Source organism: Chelonia mydas, chromosome 21 (genome assembly GCF_015237465.2).
Source record: "Chelonia mydas isolate rCheMyd1 chromosome 21, rCheMyd1.pri.v2, whole genome shotgun sequence".
Lineage (NCBI taxonomy): Eukaryota > Metazoa > Chordata > Testudines > Cheloniidae > Chelonia > Chelonia mydas.
The window spans coordinates 12,193,745-12,209,037 of record NC_051261.2 but is presented as its reverse complement, the minus strand read 5'-3'; the positions used below and the strand labels follow the sequence as shown (position 1 = coordinate 12,209,037).

Here is a 15,293-nt window from a genome sequence, read left to right as displayed (position 1 = left end):
CCGGGTATGTCTGAGCTGGGGGGAGGGAGGGTGAAATTCCCGCGCTAGCTTGATGCGAACTAGCTGCGCGAGTAACAGGAGGGTGAGTATGTACGGATGAGCGCACGCTCAGGGCAGCTAGTCCCACGCACTGCCGCTGCTGCCTGCTAGTTTTTGCACGTGAGCGTCATCAGCGTCTCCTTGAGCCGGGAATCGCGCCCCCCAGCTTGCAGTGTGGCCGTGCCCTGAGGCAGTTACAAAAGTCCCTCCGACCCTCACGCAGCCCTATGCCAAGGTCTTCGCAAAAGATCAGCGGTGGGCCAAGTCCTGCGTGTTTTTCCCTTGGTCCACAAATTCGGGTGTTCTGCCTGAATAAGGATTTGGGCATTTATAAAGTGAGATGGGCCCAAAGAGTGAACTCCTGGGGCCCGAGTCTAGTGTTAATATTACAGCTACCGGAACTTGGCTAACTTCTTGATTTACACTGGGAGAGGAGACCCAAGCCCAATGGAGTTACTCCTGATTTACACCTGGGTGGGTGAGGGGAGAACCAGGAACAATGGAGTTACTCCTGATTTACACCAGGGTAAGAGGAGAACCAGTCCGAAGTTCTAGGGAGTTCAGTTCCTGCTCATCCCAGAAATAATCTGCTTGCTGGAGGAAGGGTTAAAACAGCTGAATTTGTGGAGCTCAGTGAAATGGCAATGGATCATGGTAACAACTATGTGAAGGGTGTGAACAGGTAAGACATGGGATGGAGAAGGCTCATCCGCCTCTGTGTAGCCTGTGGCTATAACTGGGAGCCAGGGGAGGAAAGGCTGAAGACTGGGAGGACTCTGAGGCTGTGAAGTGGCATCCCCCAAGGGAGATGGTGAAAGCCCTATGGCTTAGCTTTTCAGGAGTAGGACAGATCCCCCAAACCTGTGAGGCAGCAGCATCAATTTACCCCAGGTGAGAATCTGTCCCTTGTCTCCCTACGGTGAGAGGCAATCCTGCATGGGCAGGGAGCGGAGATGATCTGGTGGGTCTCATCCATCTCTAGCTTCTGTGAGTAATTATGTGATTCTATGACTTGGGAACAAACTGAGGATTCATCTTTGATCTTGTTAGTCCTGCTTGACCACCTGCCTTGCGTGTGCGATGGACTCCCTCATCGCGCCACACCACTGAGAACCAGCCAAATGAGCAAACCCAGGGGAGAAGGCCGCTTTGTGGTGGGATCGCTTCCCTTTACAAAAAGAAAAGGAGGACTTGTGGCACCTTAGAGACTAACCAATTTATTTGAGCATGAGCTTTTGTGAGCTACAGCTCACTTCATCGTATGCATCCAATGAAGTGAGCTGTAGCTCACGAAAGCTCATGCTCAAATAAATTGGTTAGTCTCTAAGGTGCCACAAGTCCTCCTTTTCTTTTTGCGAATACAGACTAACACGGCTGTCACTCTGAAACCTTCCCTTTACAAAGCCTCCCCTCGGAGATCAAATCTCCCCACTCTCGAAGCCAGCCTGTGGGATGCAGACACCTCTGGAGCACGCGCTGCCAGGCGGGTGCAGCTAGGAGAACATGCCTGTGCTGACCAGCCGCCCAGAAGAGGAAGCTCCAGCTGACGTCAACCCAGCCAGGTCTCCGCAGGTTGCACTGGGGCAGGTTTTTTTCTGAGACTGTAATTTGGGCTCAAGAGGCTGCAGCTTCCAGCGTGGTGGTGGTGGTGGTGGTGGGTGGCCAAGGGGATATAAGAGGGAACTAAGAAAGACCAGGCAGAGTCGGAAGGCTGTTCTGGAGAGGAAAGAGAAGCTGGTGTTAAGGCACCCAGCCCATCACTGATATTTATTATTTGTGTTAGCGTGGTGCCTAGGAGCCCCGGTCCTGGCCCAGGACCCCACATCTGGTCAAACACAGGACAAAAAGTCCCTGCTTCTTTGCCTGACTTCTTTATTCAGTGTGTACACATTTTGGGGCAGGGCGTGTCTCTTACGAGGCCTGCGTGTAGCACCCAGCATGATGAGCCCCTGACCTCAGGTGCAGCCCCTAGGAGTTAGTGCAATACCAATGGCAATGTCCTGATGACGAGGTCTCTTAGGCCGTGTGGGCCAGAGGCCTGGATACAAGACCACTAAGGGGCCTGGTGTAGGTAGATCTTAGCCACACCCCCATAACCAAGTCAGGACCCTGCACAGCCTGTGGCTTTAGCCCAGTCACCGAGCCATGGCTAACCGGGTCCCACCAACACTGCAAGTTGTAACTGCGGGTTTGGAGTAGGACAGGCAGAGCTGATGATCCACGTGGACAGCACACAGGTGATGGTGAGGGTGAAAGGATGCAACATGGTATTCCACTGGTCTTGGCCCACATCTCGGTGCCCCATGGACAAACCCACTAGGGGAGGCTTTGGGGGCAGTAATCTCCACGAGGAACTGGTCAAGATCCCCACACATCTTCCTAATGGGGTTTTCACATGGCTCGTCATCCCCGCCTTGTGTCCTGCTGTGCCACTTCCCGATGCTGCCATGATATTTTGTTCCCTGATGTTGTCCCGATATGCCCCTGCCTCATGTTCTCCTGAGAGGCCCCTTCCCGTCTCCTCCATCTCCTCATCCCAGATTTTGTGCTGACACGAACTGGGCCACACCTTGTACTCCCTTGGGCAACCTCCTGCCATGCGTCAGCCCCATCCTGTCCCCGCATGCACTTTTCCTGCGCTGTCCCTCCCTGATGTTGCCCAGATAGGCCTCCTCATGGGGAGACTGATTCTTCCTCCTGGTGGCCACATGTGAAGCCCACCGAGACTTCTTCGGGAGAAAGAAGAGGCCAGCCTCCCTAGGGACATGAAACCAACCTGTGAGACACAGAAACCAGTCCTCTTCCCTGCCCCAGAAGAGAGATTTTTAGATACAATTATCCCTGGGGAGCAGGTTGTCCTAGTGGTCAGGGCAGTGGCCTAGGAATCAGCATGGGCTGTATTCCTGGCTCTGCCACTGACTTGCTGTGTGCTCTTGGGAATGTCACCTGGCCCTGTTTCCCCTCGCCCGCTTGTCTGTCTTGTCTAGTTAAGTTTGTAAGCACTTAGGGGAAGGGCTTGTCTCTTGTCGTGTGTCTGTACAGCACCTAGCACAATGGGGCCCTGGTCTGAGTGGATCATTATAACGTGGCATGTTATATACTTAGCGGATAAAAGCCAGCATTGCCTCCTGCGGGGCCCACTTGCTGTCAAGGCACAGCTGGCAGAGAGAGGATACTTGCAGCTGGTATCCGTCTGCTGTCTGGTTACAGTAGGTGCGTGTGAGGGATAGAGGGAGACGAGTCGGGAATGGAATTTCTTTATCAGTATTGCTCTGAGGTTCTCATATCATGAGAGGCTGAGCCGGGATGGTGGAAACTGCTTCCTCTTTAGTCGTGATCCCCCAGTCAGTGCTGCCACGTCCAAGGAAGTTCACCTCCACCGCCCTCATCACTGGGTGGGAACAGCCAAGGTAGAGAGGCATCTCCAAGGACAGGTGCACTGGCAGAGGTGGTGGCAGGACTGGAGTGTTTGGGCTGCAATGGGTCAGGACCGAGGGGCACTGGCAGAGCTCTGTGGGGCCCTGGGACTGGAATAAGGGTCGGGACTGAGCTGCATGAGCAGAGCTGAGTGAGAAACCCAGCGCTAGGGCTCTTTCCTTATAAACAGGGAAAATCAGCTTCCCCCACCGCCCTGCACTCAAATACAAAAGCAACCTCGACTCCAAAGGCTCTGGCAATGCAGCCAGGCAGGGAAATCGTCTGGGAAGCTCCTAGCCCGCCATGATTCACTTGGGATTAGCAAAGAGCATCTGCATCTCCCAAGGAGTTTGCTCCTCGGAAGCTGGTGTCCGTCCGGCAGCAGGACGCCCAGCTCCCCACCGCCTATGTGTGCGAAGCGGCAGGGGTCTGGGAGACGCGCAGGGCACCGCGAGGCACAGACAGTCACGCTGCGGAGGCTGAGATGGAGGCGCGGCGCCCCGGCCAAGGACACAAAGACCCGATCCCCAGCAAAGGGTGATGGGCTGCAGCAGGGGGAACAGCCAGTGCGCCGGCTGGACGTTGGATTTCCAAGGGTTTGGATCTGTGCTAGCAGCAGGCAATGAAAGGGAGGGAGAGCAAACCCTGTGACCTGATTGGGCACCAGAGAGCGAGAGGAAGAGCCCTGTCCAAATACAAACACGCAGCTGCCCCTGGTCTCAGGCCAGTTCCTAGTGGATGAGCGGCTGTCCAAGGCCTATATGTAACGAGTCTGGCAGTTCTCAACCCAGATCCTAGCGGCCAGGTGTCCACATCCCAAAACCACCCCTACAACTGGTATGAGTTGAACCTCTTATTCGCAGCCTGGCAGCAGAAAGGCCAAGGGTTCAAGGGGTCATTGAGACTGGACTCGGCTCTAAACAAGAGAGGAGGCATAGTCCAATGGAGGCATATTCATAGGCAGGGAACTGTAGGGGGAACTTGCCCAGCCGCAGCCCACGATGTCCCTGCTCTGGGGATGATGAGGGGACTCCCGTCTCCAGCAGTGTCAATCTGTCACCTTTCACCAGCATTAAACATACAACAGCAAACTCCCCGTCAGGGAAGAGGCCAGCACAGAACATGGCAGCTCCAGAACCATATCAGAGACCCAGATGTTCCTGCAAAGAGGGCAGAGTTGATGTCTCCCCCACAGGCCGTGTGAGAGGCAGGCCAGCTGCTGGTCTCACTTACAGCCGAGCAAGCCCAGAGTGACTTTAGGTACCGGAATATCCAAGTGCTTCAGAGGAGTTACAGGGGCTCAGATACCAGTGTGATGGGCAGAGTATTACAAACTAGAATAGAATCTGGACCGATATTTGTAAATCATAATAGTGAGGCCAGATCCTCAGCTGGTGTTACACAGCGTAGCTGCCTTGACTTCAGCGGAGGGTCGGGCCCGTTGTTTTGCATGGATATGGACTCTTTCATGCAGGGATCTCAAAGCACTTTGGCCCAAATCCTGGGCCTTTACTGACAGTCAAGATTCACCCTCCCAACATCTCGCCTGCGTAGGTACGACCATGACTCCAAAGGCCAACCCAACAGATCCCCATTCCCTTATTCCTAGCTGGGTCATTCTAGCAACAGGCCTGCTCTAAACAAGTGACCTCTGGACTGCCTGCAGTCCTGAGCGAGTTGCACAGACAATCCATCCCACCAGGCAGGGTCAGTATCATTATCACTTTTACCGCTGGGGAAACTGAGGCACAGAGCAAGGCAGTGACTTGCCCCACGTCACACAGGGAGAGGAAGGAACAGCTGCAAAGAGCTGGACTGAGGCAAATGTCCCGGAAGAACAAGTTCCATAGCCAAGCAAGGCCCAGCAAGGATCAGTCACCTGATGGCCGAAAGTCTGGTGGGGGAGCCCCTGTTTTGTGTGGGTGGAGTCAGAGCACAAGGACCTGCCAGGATGAGATTTGAGGAGGTTTTACATCCTGGCCAATCCTTCTCTGTTGCAAACTTTACCACTGAATAATTCGATGGTTTGACGCCCGTGTTGCCTGACCTGCAAACAGCCCAGAGCGAGACAGGAGCAAGAGAGAGACGAAAGAAAGTGTAGGTCCCTCTATTCAGCAGGAAAGAAGAACAAATAACTGAGGACATCAAGAAGGCAGAGGTGTTTAATGCTGATTTTGCTTGTCTTCACTAAAAAGATAAATTGTGACCAGATACTTAACACAATTAATATTAACAACACGGGGGAAGGAACACAAGCCAAAACAGGGAAAGAACAGGTTAAAGGATATTTAGATAAGTTAGAGGTATTCAAGTCAGCAGGGCCTGATGAAATTCATCCTAGGGTAATTAAGGAACTAGCTGAAGCAATCTCGGAACCGTTAGTGATTATCTTCAAGAACTCATGGAGGATGGGTGAGGTCCCAGATGGTTGGAGAACAGCAAACATAGAACCTACCTTTAAAAAGAGGAACAAAGAGGACCTGGGGAATTAGAGACCAATCAGCCTAACTTTGATACCTGGAAAGATACTGGAACAAATTATTAAACACTCAATTTGTAAGCACCCAGAGGATAATAAGGAATTAAGGAATAGCCAGCATGGATCTGTCAAAAACAAATCATGCCAAACCAACCTAATTTCCTTCTTTGACAGGGTTACTGGCCTAGTGGAGGGGGGAAACAGTAGACGTGGTATATCTTAATTTTAACACAGTCCTGCATGATATTCTCATAAACAAATTAGGGAAATGAGGTCTAGATTAAAGTACTATAAGGTGGGTGCACAACTGGTTGAAAGATAGTAGTCAAAGAGTAGTTATCAATGGGGCACTGTCAAACTGGGAGCATGTATTAAGTGGGGTTCCGCAGGGGTCAGTCCTGGGTCAGGTACTGTTCATTATTTTCATTAATGATTTGGATAATGGAGTGGAGAGGATGCTTATAAAATTTGCAGATGACACCAAACCGGGAGGGATTGCAAGCACTTGGGAGGAGAGGATTAGAAATCAAAATGACCTTCATAAATTAGAGAATTGATCTGGTATCTACAAGATGAAATTCAAAAAGGACAAGTGCGAAGTACTTCACATGGACAGGAAAAATCAAATGCACAATGAGGAATAACTAGCTAGGATGTAATACTGCTGAAAAGGATCTGGGGATTACAGTGGCTCACACATGGAATATGAGTCAACAGTGTGACACACTGGCGAAAGAGGCTAATATCATTCTGAGGGGTATTAACAGAAGCACAGTGTGTAAGACATGGACGGTAATTGTCCCACCCTACTCGGCACAGGTGAGGCGTCAGCTGGCGTCCTCGGTCCAGTTCTGGGCGCCGCACTTTGGGAACGATGTGGACAAACTGGAGAGTCCTGAGAAGCGCAACAAAAATGCTAAAAGGTTTGGAAAGCCCGACCTTGTGAGGAAAGGTGAAAAAACTGGGTACAGTTAGCCTTGAGAAAGGAAAACTGAGGGGGGACCTGATAACAGTTTTCAAATGTGTGAAGGGCTGTTGGAAAGAGGATGGGGATCAGTCGTTCTCCATGTCCCCTGAAGGTAGGATAAGAAGTAATGGGCTTCATCTACAGCAAGGGAGACTGAGGTTAGATTGTAGGAAAAACCTTCTAACTATCAGGGTAGCTAAGCTTTGGACCAGGCTTCCCAGGGAGCTGTGGAATCCCCGTCATTGGTGGTTTTTAAGAACAGGTTGAACAAACCCCTGTCAGGGCTGGTCTAGGTTTACTTGGTCCTGCCTCAGGGCAGGGGCTTGGACTGGATAAGCTCTCGAGGTCCCTTCCAGGCCTGCGTTTCTATGATTATCAGCCCTGAGCTTCGCTGATGTTTTGATCTGGCCAGATCTCTGCCACGGGCTGAACGGATCCCCTGGGCCCAGCCAGCCCTGCGACATGGAGGCGTGGATCAAACACTGCGGCTCTGCCCGCTTCCCGCAGCCTGCACGGCTGTACGAATCTGAATGATGCTCCCAGGAAAACCAAAGCAGCAGCAGCTTTCCTGGTGCAACAGGTGGGAGGCCCCTGCAATGATGAGGATAAATACACAGAGGGGAACATGAGCAGCTGGTGCTGGGAAGGGCTCCCCAGACGACCCCACTCCTGCCCGAGGGGAGCCCCAAAAAGAGAGCCCTCCCTCAGGGCGGTTGGAGCTTGTGCATCTGACTGCCTTGCCTCTGGTACAATGCCAGCCAAACGGGCGGGCGGTTGACACGCTCGGCCCCCTCTCCATGGTCCCACTGCCCGCGATGGCAGCACGCCCGGCTTTCGTATTTGGGTTTGAATCTCCTGACCTGGGCTCCATCCAGTAACTGCAAGACACCGATCTCCAGAGCACAAGCGGCTGTTATGACAGCGCCTCGTAGCTAGGAAACCGTGCTGGGGAATAGTCTTGTTTTGGCAACGGAGAGCTCCGGCTGAGCGGGAGCCAATTGCAGCGAGGTCATCTACATATCACCCAGGGTCCCGCGGCGCCAGGGCTCTCCGTTCGGGGACGCAGCTATCTGTGCAGCCAGCCTGTCCCGAGACGGGCTGTGCTAGCTTCGGCTTTCAGGGCCTAGCTCATGATTCGCAGCCTGAATCCCCAGCGTGACAGCCACACCTCTGCCTGCAGGGAGTCACAGCGTCCCAGGCGGGGGGCGTTCTTGGCTGTCAGAAGCTATGTTTCCACAGATCATTCATCGCTGGGCCCGTGCGGGCTAGAGGATGATTCCAGCGTGAGCGCTGACATGCCTGGTAGTGGCTTTCCACACCGCATCGTCATTCCTTTTTAACCCCGCCAAGCCCCTGTCCCGGCAAGTGGAGGTCACAGCCGTGCCAGTGGGGCACCGTGGCTGCTTCCCAGTGAACTCTGGGATTCCCGTTTCCAAAGCGCTGGACAATTAGGCATGAGTTCTCCTGCATACCGGCCAAGGCCATGTCCAGTGGGCCAGAAGGCGAGAATGTGGGCCAGGCAGGTGCTTGAAATATCACATAGCAGCAGCAGCTGTCCAGGGGCAGCTGAGCCGGCACTCCATGTACTTGTCTGCAACATTGATTAGCTGGCGTCAGCTTTTCCAGGAGCGATGCACTGAACTGCTTCTCCTCTAGTGCATCACACTTAGCAGTGGGAGAGGGGAGAGGACTGGGGCCATGCAGGCAAATTCTGTGACACCTCTGCCTCTGAGACCTAGAATCACCGGCGTACCCTGGATTCCACCATGGAAGCAGATTCACTTCCAAGGGGGACCAGGAGATCTCGATCCGCGGCTGAGAAAACAGGCAACGGGCGTGAATCACATTTCTGGACAGGATGAGCCAATATGCCCTGGGCACCAATACAGGGGAGGCCAGGACTCAACAGACATGGGCTTTGAATGACCTTCCGTGCATTTCATCCCATTTCTGAGGGTTGGGTTGGTTTTTTTTTAGCCTTTTGTTAAAAATAAAATGGAAGGAAAATTCAAAAGGAAAAGCTGTTCAAATGGAAAAATCAAAACGTCTCCTTTAGAAACCGTCAAAGTATTTCGATTGGCCGGAGTTTGTTTCGATGGAAACACTTTATGACGCAAAGTCACGGGAGGTTTCCATCGACCCAAACCTGCATTTTTCAGTGGAAAAAAAGGGGTGTCCGAAAAACGTCACTCTGCTCTAGTCATGAGCCCGGTGCGAGGCAGCCCCCTTTGCAGAAGCGGATCACGAATGAAACATGCTGTCTTCTGCCCTCGATTCTCCAGGGGCTCTCCCAAGTTGCCCAGGCTGGATGTGTTTGCTAAGGACCATGAAAAGATGAAAGAGACTTCCTGTCTGATCTCCTGACCCCTTGCCTATTCCCTACAGCAGAGAGAGGCATTTTCCCATGGTCGCAGGGGTCAGCATTCTCTCCAGTGCTCATGGACAGAAGAATGCAAGGAATGTACCTGTGGAATGGGCAATTCCTTTGCTCAGGACCTGCAGAGACACATGGAACTGTGAGAGCAAGCGCTCCTTTAACTCTCCAAAGAGCTGTGAATGGCTTGAAATATAAAAAGCCAGTTTTCTGGGTGCCGCTGTGAAAAATCTTGCATCATTTAAGGAATCTGTTCTGGCTGAACTCCCAGGACCCGATCTTCACTAGGTGTAAACCGGCGGCGCTCCATCTCCTCCGCTGCTGCAAATAAACTCAGCTCCGTGGCCCCTGAGTGACACCGATTTACGCCAGCTGAGGGTCTGGCCCAGAACGTGTGTCCTCCTCCTGACCTCCCTCCCGCTCCGTTCCCATCTAGGCAATTGCTCCCTACCCAACGTGCTTCCAACATGGGGTGCAAACAGGGAAACCAATCAGACTGCTCCCAGCAGGAAGCATTTTGCCCGGTTGCAAGTGTTTGCCTGGACTGGGCCCTTCAGTCTCGATCCTGCAGCTGGATCCATGCGAGCAGACCTTTGAGATCCCCATTGACTTCACTGGGACTCTGAGCAGGCACGAGAGTCCCCACGCAGCTCTGATTGCCGGAGCAAGGCCTGACATTGCATGCCCTGATCTCAGCGAAGGGAATCACTCTGTGCTTGCATGGTGGCCCTGATCCAGCTAAGCCCGTCACTTCAACAAGACTGCTCGCACACTTACAGTTAAGCACATTCTTCTGCGCTGGATCAGGGCCAGAGCCCTCAGCACCATGAATGGTCCAGCCCTAGATGATATGCCCAAGGTCATGCCGCAAGGCTGGGGCAGAGCCAGGGATGGGACCCACAGCTAGTGACAAATGACCCGCCCACATTCTGTGCACATTAGGGGCTAAGGAGAAAGGGGCAGGGGTTGCATTCCCAGCTCCCCTTGACTGCAGCACATTTCCCTCTGTCTCACTGGTTCCCCAGCTGTTCCTGAGACAGTCCATCTGGGCCAGATTGAGACCTCTGAAAGGCGCAGATTCAGTGAAGGGGAGAGCTCAAGGAAACATGGTAGCTGTTAAAGGGAGGAGCTGGAAGCCAGGACTCCTGGGTTCCATTTCTAGCTTGGCCACTGACTCGCCATGTAGCTCTGGGCAAGCCACTTCCTCTCTATGTGCCTCAGTTTCCCCATCTCTAACGTGGAGATAATACTACCGACCTACTTTGCAGGGGGCTCCTGAGGCTTAATTACTGTTTGGGAAGTGCTGTGAGATGCTCAGATCAAAGGTGACAGAAGGAGGCAAAATGGCACCATTCCCTGGAGCAGGGCTTGGTTTCGTTTTGGAGGAGTGCCGGTGACTTACGAGGCTCCTCTCCCCTCGGCATCCTTGTTCCTCATTCACCTTCCATCCCAGGGCCCCGTTAGGGGCAACCAGGCTCAAAAAGCTGACTGAAGAGCAGCCATGTTGAGACAGTGTGAAAGCGCAAGCTCCAATGGTCAGAGCGCACTGCCACCAGGCGGCTGGACCCTAAACAGATCCTCAAAGCCTAGGGGTGCATTTTGGTTGCAGAGGGAAAGCATCCTTTCTGGTTTCAGGGTAGCGGGCGACTGAGACCACTCTGGTTTCAGGGTAGTGGGAGCCATGCTTCCGCCAAACAGAGGGGTCATTTCCATTCAGAGGACAGGCTGGATGTGGTTTTGGACAGCGGAGAGTCCTTGGGAAGCGGCAATGCTTTCCACACTTAGAAGAGCGCCCGCCACGACTTGCAAAAGTGATGAGTCATTTCAGCTTGAGATGCTGTACAGGGGGCCTGATCTTTAGTGTAACAAGGTGACTGGCCCCTTTAAGGGCTAGAGCCCTGGTTCCTTAGGAGGCACAGCTGTGCAGGGTCGAGCTGATTCCCCTATAAAAAGCAGCAGGAAGGTGCAGAAAGTGGGAGGATGGTTGTGCAGTTGCGTTGAGTTGAGTTGCTGGGTGTGAGCAAGCTCCAGCTGAGAAACCTGGGACTCGAAGGGGGAGTATACAGGCAGGGAAGGCTTGGGAGTGACCCAGTAAGAGAGTAAACAGATGGATGTGAGCACTTTATTTTGAACTGGTCTGTTAATAAAACCAGACCCTGAGGAACGGGTGCTATTGGATGCAAAGTCTGGGTGTGGAGGTTATTTAAGAAGGGGGAAACTGAGGCAGGGACTGCTTGCAGGGCCACCATTGGTCGTGTGTGGGGAAGGTGGCTGGCCCTATGACAGTTAGAAAGTGCTGAGCACCTGCTGTCTGGAAATCAGGCCTCTTTAAGGTCTGAGGGACCCAAAGATGGAATCCACCAGAATCCCTATGGAAAATCTTGGCTGATGATTTTACTTCACCTTGCTGTGCTGTGATTTTTCCCTGATCCTGGACATGGGGCAGCTGTCTACAGCCACCTCCACACTGGGGTTAGGAACGAGCTACCGTCAAACGCCCAGTGTCCTTTGCCTCTCTCAGCTTCACAGAGCTGGCAATCCCCTGTGTAATCATTCCCTGGAGATCGGTTCCCATTTTAATACCCTCCGGTGCTTAATATTGGACATCCGCCAGCCTGTCCCATCCCCACGATAGAAAGAAAAGTGTGGCGTGGTTCTTTTTCACCTCGCAAAGCACTTGACAACGGAGCTGGTTGGGAAATTCTGACTGAACCTCTTTACCCCATCGGTAAATGCTGAGTCATCGAAACCATTCGTGGGAGATGATCTGGTCTGATCAATTACCTGACTCAAAAAACTTTTCTGCGGGGAAAAAAAAAAGCTTTGAAATGGTTGAAATGACCCATGTGACTTTTTTAGAAAAAACTGAGAAGCTTTGTTTCGGGGGTTGGAACAACTGTTTGGTTTGAAACTTGAGTTGATTTAAACTAAAGAGATTAAAACGTTGTCAAAGGTTGGAACCCGAACAAAATGTTTTGAAATGATGAAACAACAAGGCTTTGCTTGACCCGATCCTATTTTCTTTCTTCAGCTGATCGCTTTGTGAAATTGTCCAGATTTTGACTTTGTCCCGATTCAGCTCTGGAAACATTTTCGATATCGCCAAAATTCTTGTGGGATGGGAAACCTGTTTCTGCCCAGCTCTGCTTGACAAGCACTTATCCATCCTCTTGACCCCCTGTGAGGTAGGTAAATGTTCATGCCTCATTTTTACATATGGGCAGGCAGAAGAACAGAGCGGGTTAGTGACTTGTCAGAGGCACATGGCAGAACTGCAGGTAAAACCCAGGCGTCCTGATTGCTCTAACCACTAGGTAACACTTCCTTCAGAGGTGATCCAGAACAGGGGAGTCCCTAATCATTATTCCCTGCTCTAACCACTGGATCACACTCTCCTGTCAGAGCTGAGAATCAAACCCAGGCGTCCGGAGTCCCAGCCTTCTGCTCTAACACCCCTCTCCCATGTAACATGTTTTCATTTGCTTTGGGAGCACAACAAGAACCAAAGCCACCTGGGGAATCCAGCCCCAAGACGTGGCCTGGACGCGCCTTTGAGGCTGCAGCAGTGGACTGTGCAGATACTTTCCCTTCAGTGAGTTCCCCACTGCCCCCACCCTCAGCCCTCCCTGAACAGACAAACAAAGCGACTAATCTGATGCAAGGACAGCACCGTAAATGGCCATCCCGACTGACTCCTGGAATTCCACTTAGGGCAGTGGCTTCTGGAAGGATCAAAGCCAGGCAGCTCATCAGACGGTCACCTGCCAGCCAGAGACAAGTGCTCTTGTGTTCCTCTAGGGATGCCGTGTGACTTGTGGAGCTTTTTAAATAGAAGGGCTGATCTCACAATGGGTAAAATGTTTCCCTGATCTCACGCTCATCTGCTAAGGTCAAGGTTCAGAGAGAGGAAGCAGCCACCACAGACAGCACCCCCCACCCCACCCCCAATCCCAGACGCTCCGGGGTCCCCACACATGACATCATTTCCCACCAATCGCAGACGATGGACGTCTTATGGTCTGGGAGCCGGGAGGCCCACTTCCCTTTTTTTTTCAATGCAAGATCAACTGCGCACGGTGGAAACTGACCCAGCCTGGATCCGAGAGGGGAGAAGACTCTTTGCTTCTGATGAGCACCGGCACATTCAGCAGACGGCTGGACACCTGGGGCATTGGCATTGGGCCCCACACTTCTCAGGGGGGAGGGCCTCTCCCCATTGGCTTGAAGCCCCCCTTCCAGTTGCCAGCCCCTTACCCACCACCTAATTCAAACTGGTCAAACCCTTGCCCTGCCTTCAGCACCCTGATCCCCCTCTTTCCCGGTCGCTCCAATTCTCCAGCAATGTCCTGTCAAAGCCCCCTGCCCCCGGCCAGCCCTGTGCCAAACCCTCCCCCACCTGCAGGAAGGTCCCCGGCTCTCTTACTGTGCACCAGGCCCCACCAACCCCCGGCCAGTGCTGGGGTCTCCAGTCAGACTCATGCAGTGAGTGAAAGCCAGGGCAAATGGCAGTAACCTCTCCTCCCCGCCAAGTCATTGGCCATCCAACCAAATGTGCCCCCGGGAACAAAGGTGCCACGGAACAGCCTGTGCCAAGGGCACTGTGACCCCAGTGCCTCAGGTTTCACAGGACAAAGGCGTGTTCTGCACCAGACTCTCCCTTCTCAGTCCCCGGGGAGGTGTTTCCTTTTACAGGCTGTGGAGAGCAGCGGACGTCAGCAAGTCCTCTCGGCTGGACTGGAGACTGACTCCATTTAAGGCCTTAGCTATGCTGGGAATTAGCCCCAAGTCCAGCCCCTGGTGTAGCTGTGCCCATGTGAACCCCCGCAATGCAGGCGAGCACCGATGATATTTGCACCAGGGGAGCTTGAAACCAGGGGGTGGCTGCATGGGAACAGATCACAGCTTTCCTGCTGTATACTGGGGGCATGCAGGGTTGCAGCTGCTTCAGTGACTAGCTAATTTCCAGTGTTGCTAAGGCCTATTGCTAAGCCTCTGCCCTTCCTTAGCACTTCCCATTCGAGGATCTCAAGGCACTTCCACGACATCAGTCCCAAGTCGGGGGGGTATCGTTATCCCTTTTCTTTAGAAACAGGGAAACCGAGGCACAGAGCAGTGAAAGGACTTGCCCAAGGTCGCACAGTGAGTCAGTGGCAGAGTTAGGAAGTGCACCTGATGCCCAGGCCCCTGCTCTGATCGCTAGACTGTGCTGTGCACAATCAGCATTTCTCCTCCTCCTGTCTTGGCATCCCCTGATTTATGTCCTTTGTCCCTAATATCCAAGAACTTGAGACACACACACACCCCCTTGGCATAAAAGTGGGACTTTCCAGGTCATGCCATGGGGAAATGCAAACAGTGATGTGAAAGGGACAGCAGGAGCGTGCTGCAGACCTACAGCCAGGGTAACGGGGCCCAGAACTTTTAAGGCCTGGGTGCAGAAATCCTCTTGCCAGCCCTGAGGTTCGTAGTAGAGTGTAGACACTGTGGATTCCCTGGATGGGGCAAACCAGGGGTAGGTTTCTATGCAGCTCCTTTGGCCTGTGGTCAGGCGAGAAAGAGAGATCAAAGGAACCTCTCAGTTGAGGTCAGCCCATTTGTCCATCCCGCTCCCCCGGGTATCTTGCCCCTGGCAGGACCCAGTACCTGTTAGCGCTGAGTGAATGCGGTGCTTGTGGTGTGGATGTGTGTAAAAGCCCCTAAGAGCCATGCTCTGGGTTTGGGTTGCTGTGTCATCAGTTGACGTGGAGCCTGCCGATCCGGGGTCGGTCTGTAAATAAAGGCAATTAATAAAGAGAAGCCTGGGGCAAATTGCCCCAGATAAGCACGTCCTAGACGAGAGGCTCCGTTACATAGCACAGAGGGATTGAGCTGTTCACTCCTAAGACTTCGTTCAGATCCTGGCTTTCTGGCCCGAATGAAAGTGATGTGGGGCTCACCTTAATCCCAGTGGCTGCCACACAACCATCATGTGCTTTGGGCCGATTCCACTCCTCTTGCAAGGAGCCCCCGCCGTCTCT

General features: G+C 52.9%; 1 long non-coding RNA gene across 1 annotated transcript; it reads left to right on the top strand.

Moving 5' to 3' along the window:
* Positions 1-480: 480 nt before the first annotated feature.
* On the top strand, positions 481-14,666 carry LOC122463505. Its single transcript, XR_006286952.1, has 2 exons — positions 481-721; positions 12,308-14,666. It is a non-coding gene; the product is annotated as an uncharacterized LOC122463505 (long non-coding RNA).
* Positions 14,667-15,293: the final 627 nt, after the last annotated feature.